This window comes from Oryx dammah, unplaced genomic scaffold (assembly GCF_014754425.2).
Source record: "Oryx dammah isolate SB20612 unplaced genomic scaffold, SCBI_Odam_1.1 HiC_scaffold_25, whole genome shotgun sequence".
Taxonomy (NCBI): domain Eukaryota; kingdom Metazoa; phylum Chordata; class Mammalia; order Artiodactyla; family Bovidae; genus Oryx; species Oryx dammah.
Window position 1 is genome coordinate 30,824,560 of NW_024070209.1, and position 8,309 is coordinate 30,832,868.

Below are 8,309 nucleotides of genomic sequence, written 5' to 3' on the forward strand. Positions count from 1 at the left end.
AATATCCTTCTATGTTTCCTTCTGCAAGTTTTATAATTTATAATTTTGCTCTGCACATTTAAATATTTATTAGGTATTAGTACTTATGTGTGGTATGTGTCAGGAACTCAAGTTCAGTTTTATTCAGTGGCTTATAGTTTTTATCCACATGGATAAACATTTGTCCCAGAACCATTTATTGAATAGATCCTCCTTTTCTCTTTCACTTGTAAAATTATCTTTATCACATCTCAAGTAACTACTATTTTGCTTAGTTTTGTGTTTAAGCTCTTTATAGCCTATTGTCCTTTTTCATCTGTACCAATACTATACTGTCTTAATTATTAGAATTTTAAAATAGTCTTGACATGTGATAAGACGATTTCTTCTTTCCTAATTTATCCCTTCCTCCTCTTTTCTTCTCACTCTCTCCCTCCCTCTGCCTCATTCTCTCTTCCTTCTTCTCTCTCTGTCTCTTCCTTTCTTTTTCTTCTCTGGTCTGGATACCTAGGCCAATACTCATAAAAGTGGTGAGCATTTTTGTCATGTTCCTGACTTTAAAGAAATTGTTTTCTAATTTTTCATCATTAAAATGATATTTGTTATAGGCTTTTGATACCCACGAGGTTAGATCTCAAGGTAAAGTTTTTAGAAAAGTTTTCTAAGGATTTTTTTTCTACTATGAATAGAAATGAATATCATCAAATGCCTTTTCTGCATTTGTTTTACCCTTGCTGTTGCAGTGATAATTATATACTACTAAGCTACTCATATCCCTAGGATTAGAAATGTTGTTTATGAGTTATTATTATTTTATACACTAAGAGATTTGACTTCCTAACATTTTATTTGGAATTTTGGCATCTATCTCATAAGCAACTTGTAATTTAGTAACAAATAATGTGATTTCTCATTTTCCTTTCTCTTGTTATCCTTTTATGGTTTGGTGTTGAGGATGCATTTGCCTCATAGACTAAGTTGGGCAATAATCCCTCCTAGTTTGCTCTTGGAACAGGACTGTTTTAGATTGTTTTCATCTATTCCTTGAAAAAGTGTGGCTTTACTTGCCTGTAAACCATCCTAGCCTGGTATTGTGTGTGTGTGTGTGTGTATAGATTAAAAATATTCATTCAGCTTTCTTTATTTTCCAGCTATTCAAGCTTCCTATTTCTTAAAGTTTTACACTATAATTTTTCTAGGAATTTTCCATTTCATTTGAGTTTTTAAGTGTATTGTCATAATGCTTTTTGGTATTCACTTTTTAAATCTATTAAAAACTTCCTATTATTGTTTATTTCTGTCCATTTTTTTTGTATTAGCCAACCTTGCCCAATTATTTTCAATTTAATTGCACTCTGAAGGCCTGATTTTTGCCTTACTGACCATATTCTATCTTTATTTTAACTTTCCACATTTTTGCTCTTATTTTCTCCTATTTTTCTTTTTGTTCTGTTTTCTTTTAACCTCTTATTTGAGTGTCAGTTAACTAGTTTTTCAGCCCATCTTCCTTTCTGAATCTCCCAAAATCTGTGCCTTAGCTCTATTCAACAAATATTGATAGGCAAATTTCTTGTTATAGCTGTGTTCTAAGTATTTCTCAATTTTCTGTTATTTTTTTCCTGGAGTCACAGATAATGGAGATGTACAGTTTTGAAATCTACAAAATACAGAGATATTTAAATTTATCTCTTTGTTGATACAATACAGAGTATGGTCTGTATTGATTCCCCCCCCCCCAACCATGTTGATATATGTTTTAAGGCTTAGTATGGTTAATTTTTGTAAATATTCACTGTGAGCTTGTGAAGAATCAATCAATAGTGACAACTTCTGTATTTGTTCCATCAATCCAGCATATTATTATTTTCCTAAATTGTCTATATATTTGCTAACATTTTGAAGGGATTTCTGTTGAAATTTCACATGATCAGAATGATAACAGTTGTCAGCATTTCAATCTTGTCCTTATATTTTTCTTTACAGATCAATGTTACTTGGCCATACAACTAAGAATGGAATACATACATGGTGAATCAAACTTTCTCTAATTTTGTAGCATCTTACTGTACACATAATACTGTCTTTTATCTTAAAATTTATTTTGTCTGATATTCATTTAACAAATATTTTCTAGTATTTTTTCTATCTTTGTACTTCCGACCTTTCTGTGTCTTTGTTTTAGGCATGTCTTTTATAACCACTGGTAGAATTTTATAACCACTCTGCTGAATTTTTTGTTTTAATACATTCTTATAATCTCTCTTAACAGATGACCTTAATAATTTACATTTATTCTAGTTATTGACCCACATGAGTTTTTTTCTACCAGGCCATTCGCTGTCTACTTTGTTCTGGTTTTACATGTTCCATTTTTCACCTTTTTATCTTTTATTCATTGAATTTTTGTGTGTTTATTTCTTTTATTGCTTTGTTTTGTTTTCTTATTCTGTTTTGTTCCGTCTAGATTGTAAAGAATCTGCCTACATTGTGGGAGACCTGGGTTTGATCCCTGGGTTGGGAAGATTCCCTGGAGGAGGGCATGGAAACCCACTTCAGTATTCTTGCCTGGAGAATCCCCATGGACAGAGGAGCCTGGTAGGCTTCAGTCCATAGGATCACAAAGAGTCGGACACGACTGAGTGACTAAGGACACAGCACATACTCTCATTAATTTTAATGGTTACTCTCAAATTTTTACCATATACTTTTAGCTTATACCTCTTATTTTAAAAATTTAATTTTATAGTGTTTAAAATCCCCTCCTAAAAGATGCACAGACTTTAAATTTTTAAGCCTACACACTAGCCAGATATAATGTATTTTTTGTTATCCAGTATTTTAGTTCAGTCATTATTATACATCCTCATTATTTTATACATTCAATATTTATTTAGATTCTCTGCCACTTTGGAATGTAACTGGATCTCTGAGGAGTTTGTACTCTCATTTGCCTTTGTCAGTACAGCATTGAAAGCTTTGAGAAGCTTTGCTTGTTGTCAAATATAATCTCTTTCCAAAGATATGCCTCAAAGTAATGGAAGACAGCTATTTTCAGGGATATGCTGGTAAATGTTTAACAATCAGCTTTTCAGGGGGAAAAAAATCTTTATTTGTAGCATTTGTTAACTTTCATGAAATTAATTCACCTACCATAGCTTCTATCAAGCTAACAGTGTAATGACAACCAGCTTACAGAATTCTTCAACATTTGTCAATCTGCTTTTATAAGCTGGTAAGACCTGGTCCTAGCATACCACTGGATATTTTGTTCTTCTTGAACCATCTTACTTGTTTAGGTGATCTCCAACTTCATAGCTTTGAGTGTGGAATAAATTTATTGGAACTTCACTTTGGAATAATCTCCAACATGAGTTGCTTTATCTCAGGTGCCAAAGCCTGAAATGCTTCTTGGGGTTGTTCAACATCATCATGAGTTCTAAGAAGTTAGCAAGAGTCTGGCTGGATGGAAAGTATTATAAGGTGTGAACATATAGGCATGCTCTAAAATCACTGCAGATGGTGATTGCAGCCATGAAATTAAAAGACGCTTACTCCTTGGAAGAAAAGTTATGACCAACCTAGATAGTATATTCAAAAGCAGAGACATTACTTTGCCGACTAAGGTCCATCTAGTCAAGGCTATGGTTTTTCCTGTGGTCATGTACGGATGTGAGAGTTGGACTGTGAAGAAAGCTGAGCGCCGAACAATTGATGCTTTTGAACTGTGGTGTTGGAGAGGACTCCTGAGAGTCCCTTGGACTGCAAGGAGATCCAACCAGTCCATTCTGAAGGAGATCAACCCTGGGATTTCTTTGGAAGAAATGATGCTAAAGCTGAAACTCCAGTACTTTGGCCACCTCATGCAAAGAGTTGACTCATTGGAAAAGATTCTGATGCTGGGAAGGATTGGGGGCAGGAGGAGAAGGGGACGACCGAGGATGAGATGGCTGGATGGCATCACCGACTCGATGGACGTGAGCCTGCGTGAACTCCTGGAGTTGGTGATGGACAGGGAGGCCTGGCGTGCTGCAATTCATGGGGTCGCAAAGAGTCGGACACGACTGAGCGACTCAACTGAACTGAACTGAACTGGAAGCAGCTATATGGATTTGATTCTTCTCCTCAAATGAAAAGAAATGGCTCCTTCTACCATAATCAGAGAATCAGGTATAGCTATTGTGGCAGCAGTGTTTGGCTCTGGTACTGGATACAGAAGGAAAAAAATCCTTCTCTAACATAAAATGGAACCTAAAATGTGGAAAATGAGACTCTAACAGCTTACCAGGAGATTAGTGGTGATAAGTCTGAATTAAATGCCTTATTACTTAGTGTTCAGTCTTGAAAAATTCGGTGGGATACAGATTTTTTTTTTTTTAACTCTTGTAAATCTCCCACGTGACCCTCAGCATTCTTTTATCCTGTCATTAGCTTCCCTTTGCCTTTTCTTTCACTTGTTCTATTTGGAGAAGAGCTTTCTCTTGAGGTCATTTCCCTGTTCTTCCTTGCATCAGAGGACGCCTTGTATTCAACACTGCCATCAGGTTGCTCAGATTTCTCTGTAGATTTGCTAGAGATAAAGAACTATGCAGACATCACATGATGGTGATTATGATTATGGTTGTCTAAAGAGCGTTCTCTTAGAAATCTATCTCTCAGGAAGTCAAGGTCTCTTTTAGCTTTCCGATTTCATAAAGTTTCTCAGGTTACAAAGATCTTGAATCTCACAGATGAGATAGTAGCCTGTCTGTACCATTCGACTGGAGGACTCAACACAGTTGCTACAGGCAGATTTTCTGATGATCTCACAAAACTCTGTATAGTTCTTCACCAAGGAATGTTTGTCAACAGGTCGGAAATTCAAAATGGCTTATAAATAAATCTGGAAGATTGAAACTAATTTTCTTTTTGTTTTCGGATAATCATGTGAAGATAGGGCCACTGGGAGAATGTCTGTGTGTCTGCTTGTTGGAAGGAGATCTGTCTTATTGATGGGGAGAACTTCTATTGCAATCTGTTGGTCATACTAAGTCACAAAGCTAGATCAGTTTCAAAGGCTGGGGAAATAGACTCCTACTCTTGTTAAAGGAACACAAAGGGATGGCAAAGTGGTGGCCACATGCAAGGAGAAGAATTGCAGCCACTTCTGCCAGTATTACTACAGCTATCCAAGCATTTAAAGAGGACATCATTGTTTATGCTGGGTAATTTTTGCTAGTTTTGCTGAATGTTTTCCAAAGTACAAGTTAGGCCAACTAATAGAGACACTGGTGATGATAATGTTGAATATTCATTTTCAGCCTTTAGTAGTTTGTTCAATTATTAACTTAAATATATTGCTACCCCAAGAAAGGCAGTATTGTCTTTTGAATTCTATGATGTTTTAAAATGACCAAAGATATTTATTCTCTGTTTATATTTGGTAGATTTACATTTATTTTTAAAATTTGCTTCTCTCTCTCTCTCTCTCTTTTTTTTTACATTTTCATGCTGTAATATTTGTTTCTACGAATCTTAGGCAGTTTTGCTCTATTAGTGGCCTTAGTGAAGTATGCTGTGTGACTTATGGCAGGGATAAAAATTTCTTGTGATATGACCAGAACATAAAGGTATAGTTTATAAATATTCAGTAAAACATGATATTTGGACTCAAAATCTTGCAAGTAGCGTCCTTGAATCCACATTATTATCAGTTGTTGTTTAGTCACTAAGTCATGTCTGACTCTTTTGTGACCCTATGGACTGTTGCCCACTATGCTCCTCTATCCTTGGGATTCTCCAGGTAAGAATACTGGAGTGGGCTGCTATTTCCTTCTCCAAGGGATCTTTCTGACCCAGGGATCAAGCCCATGTCTCCTGCATTGCAGATGAATTCTTTACCACTGAGCTACCTGGGAAGCATTATTCTCAATATTATAGTCTTAAACACGGTTCCTATTAGTTATTTTTTATACAACAAGCTTTCTTTATTGATGTTTTGTTACTCTGTCATATAATTTATAGTAAGAATTAGATGAGGTTATGTAATTACATAGGAGCATTACATAGGAGTCTAGCACACCAGTCGCACAGCCAGTTATACCTGGCCTGGTGGGCCATAACACGTGTTTTGCATGTTGAGATAGAACAGTCATGTAGGTCATAGTGTTAATGACCCTTCTCAGGTTGAGCAGTGTACAACCTGTACAACTGTGCCTGACAGTCCTGTGCTGGGGACTCAGGATGGGTGCCAGTGCTGGATGCTTGATCTGGTGAGGGTAAGCTTATGGAGGCTGAGGACAGGCATCGTGACAGAGTACTCAGAGTGCCTGGGTGCTGGTCCAGAGGAGCATCCTCTAGGACACCATGCAGTTGATCATCTGCATTACTTATTCCTAAGGTCAACAAAGGAAGAAGTAGACACTGGAATTGAGATACCCAGGCTCTGTGCATAGCTGTGTTATTCCTGTTGCAGCCCCAGATATATATTTTTAAACTTTTCTTTTTTATATTGGAGTATAGCTGATTAACAATATTGTGGTAGTTTCAGGTGGACAGCAAGGGGACTCAACCATGCATATACATGTATCCGTTCTCTCCCAAACTCCCCACCCAGCCAGGCTGCCATATAATGTTGAGCAGAGTTCCCTGTGCTATATAGTAGGACCTTGTTGGTTATCCATTTTAAATATAGCAGCATGTATATGTTGATCCCAAACTCCCTAACTATCCCTTCTCCCCAGGCTTTCCTCCTGTGGCAACTATAAGAGATTTTTAGTTATCTGGAAGTCAATTTCTTCTCCTCCAAAGTGTGAGTGTAAACACTTAACTTGCATGGTTGTTGTGAAGACAGCCTAGGATGCAGTGCACATGTGAAAGCACCGTGACAGAGTCTGGCGTCAGTGTGTGATTTTCTTCTCCTTGTGGCTGTTGTAGTAAAAAGGAAAGATAAACATCTCATCACAGAAAGAGTGATGATTTTCCATTTGGTTTATGTGGTGAAGTGGTAGACGAACGACTCTGGTTGCACAGTTGTTTAAACCTGTGTGCCACTGACCTTGCCTCACCAGGCATCACAATTATGTCATTGGCAACACTGACCTTTATCTCCCCTTCTTGGACCCTTTCTTCCACTTAGGACTTGGGGAGTTCAAGGCCAACCTGTTTTGGGCAGAGAGATGATGTAGCCTCCCAACTTGTCCTTGACTGATTGGATAACAAATGAAGTATACAGTCAAAACAAAAATGTTACAATGAATACTAATGAGAGATGAGGGAGGGGGTTGTTTGTAAGCTTGATGGCCAATCCCTGTTTCTTTTGAACAAAGTGGAGTTTAAATTCTTGTATTAGTTTAATTTCTCATAGACAAAGAAAGTCACAGGCTCTTTTAAAAACACAGTAAAGAGGATTCACACACCTTAGTCATTGCAAGTGATCTTTGGGTCAGTATTTTGACTCCCAACATTTCTAGACTTCAGAGAAAGTGGAAATTGCAAGGGAGCACTTAAGATTTGGGGTGCATTGATATGAGGGTTACATGTTTCATATGTTCAGACACCAGGCAGGGGCTCGTTGTAAGGAGGGTGGTTGGCTACGTCTAGTTCCTGGTTTGATTGTGAGAGGTTTCATAAAAAATTCAAGGCCAATGAATGTTTTCAGGAATACTTAGAGTGAAACCAGTGTTAATATAAATTTACGTCTGGTATCTTTCAAAAAGTTTAGCCCTAGGAGCCAATGCATACCAAAGTCTAGGATCCTGCCCTTTGCCTCAGAGAGTTTAAACATTTGCTTATAACGACAGGACTATACAACACATGACGTTCTTTACTTCACAGGGCTATAACCAAAAATTAAAGTATTGTATTATACCTAACTACAAAGTAGGTCAGCCTCCCAGGTAGTTCTAGTGGTAAAGAACCTACTTGCCAGTGCAGGAGACAAGAAGAGACTTGGGTTTGATCCCTGGACTGGGAAGATCCCCTGGAGGAGGGCATGGCAACCCACTGCAGCATTCTTGCCTGGAGAATCCCATGGACAGAGGAGCCTGGCAGGCTACAGTCCATAGGGTTGCAGAGTTGGACAGGACTGAAGCGACTTAGCATGCATGTAACATGCAGGCTGCAGTGTTCCCGGAAACACTGATTTTGAGCTGAGTCTCCGTAGCAGTGAGGATAAATAATTTTTGGCAATTTTCTAACATAACTGGTTTGCATACCCACTTTGACATCTCAACTAAAGCCCTAGTTAAACAAAATTTTTTAAATATGAATGTATATGCCAATATATAGACATATTCAAAATAATGGCATGGCAGAGTAGGTTCTGCTGTTTATGAAAGCATGAGTGTCAATTG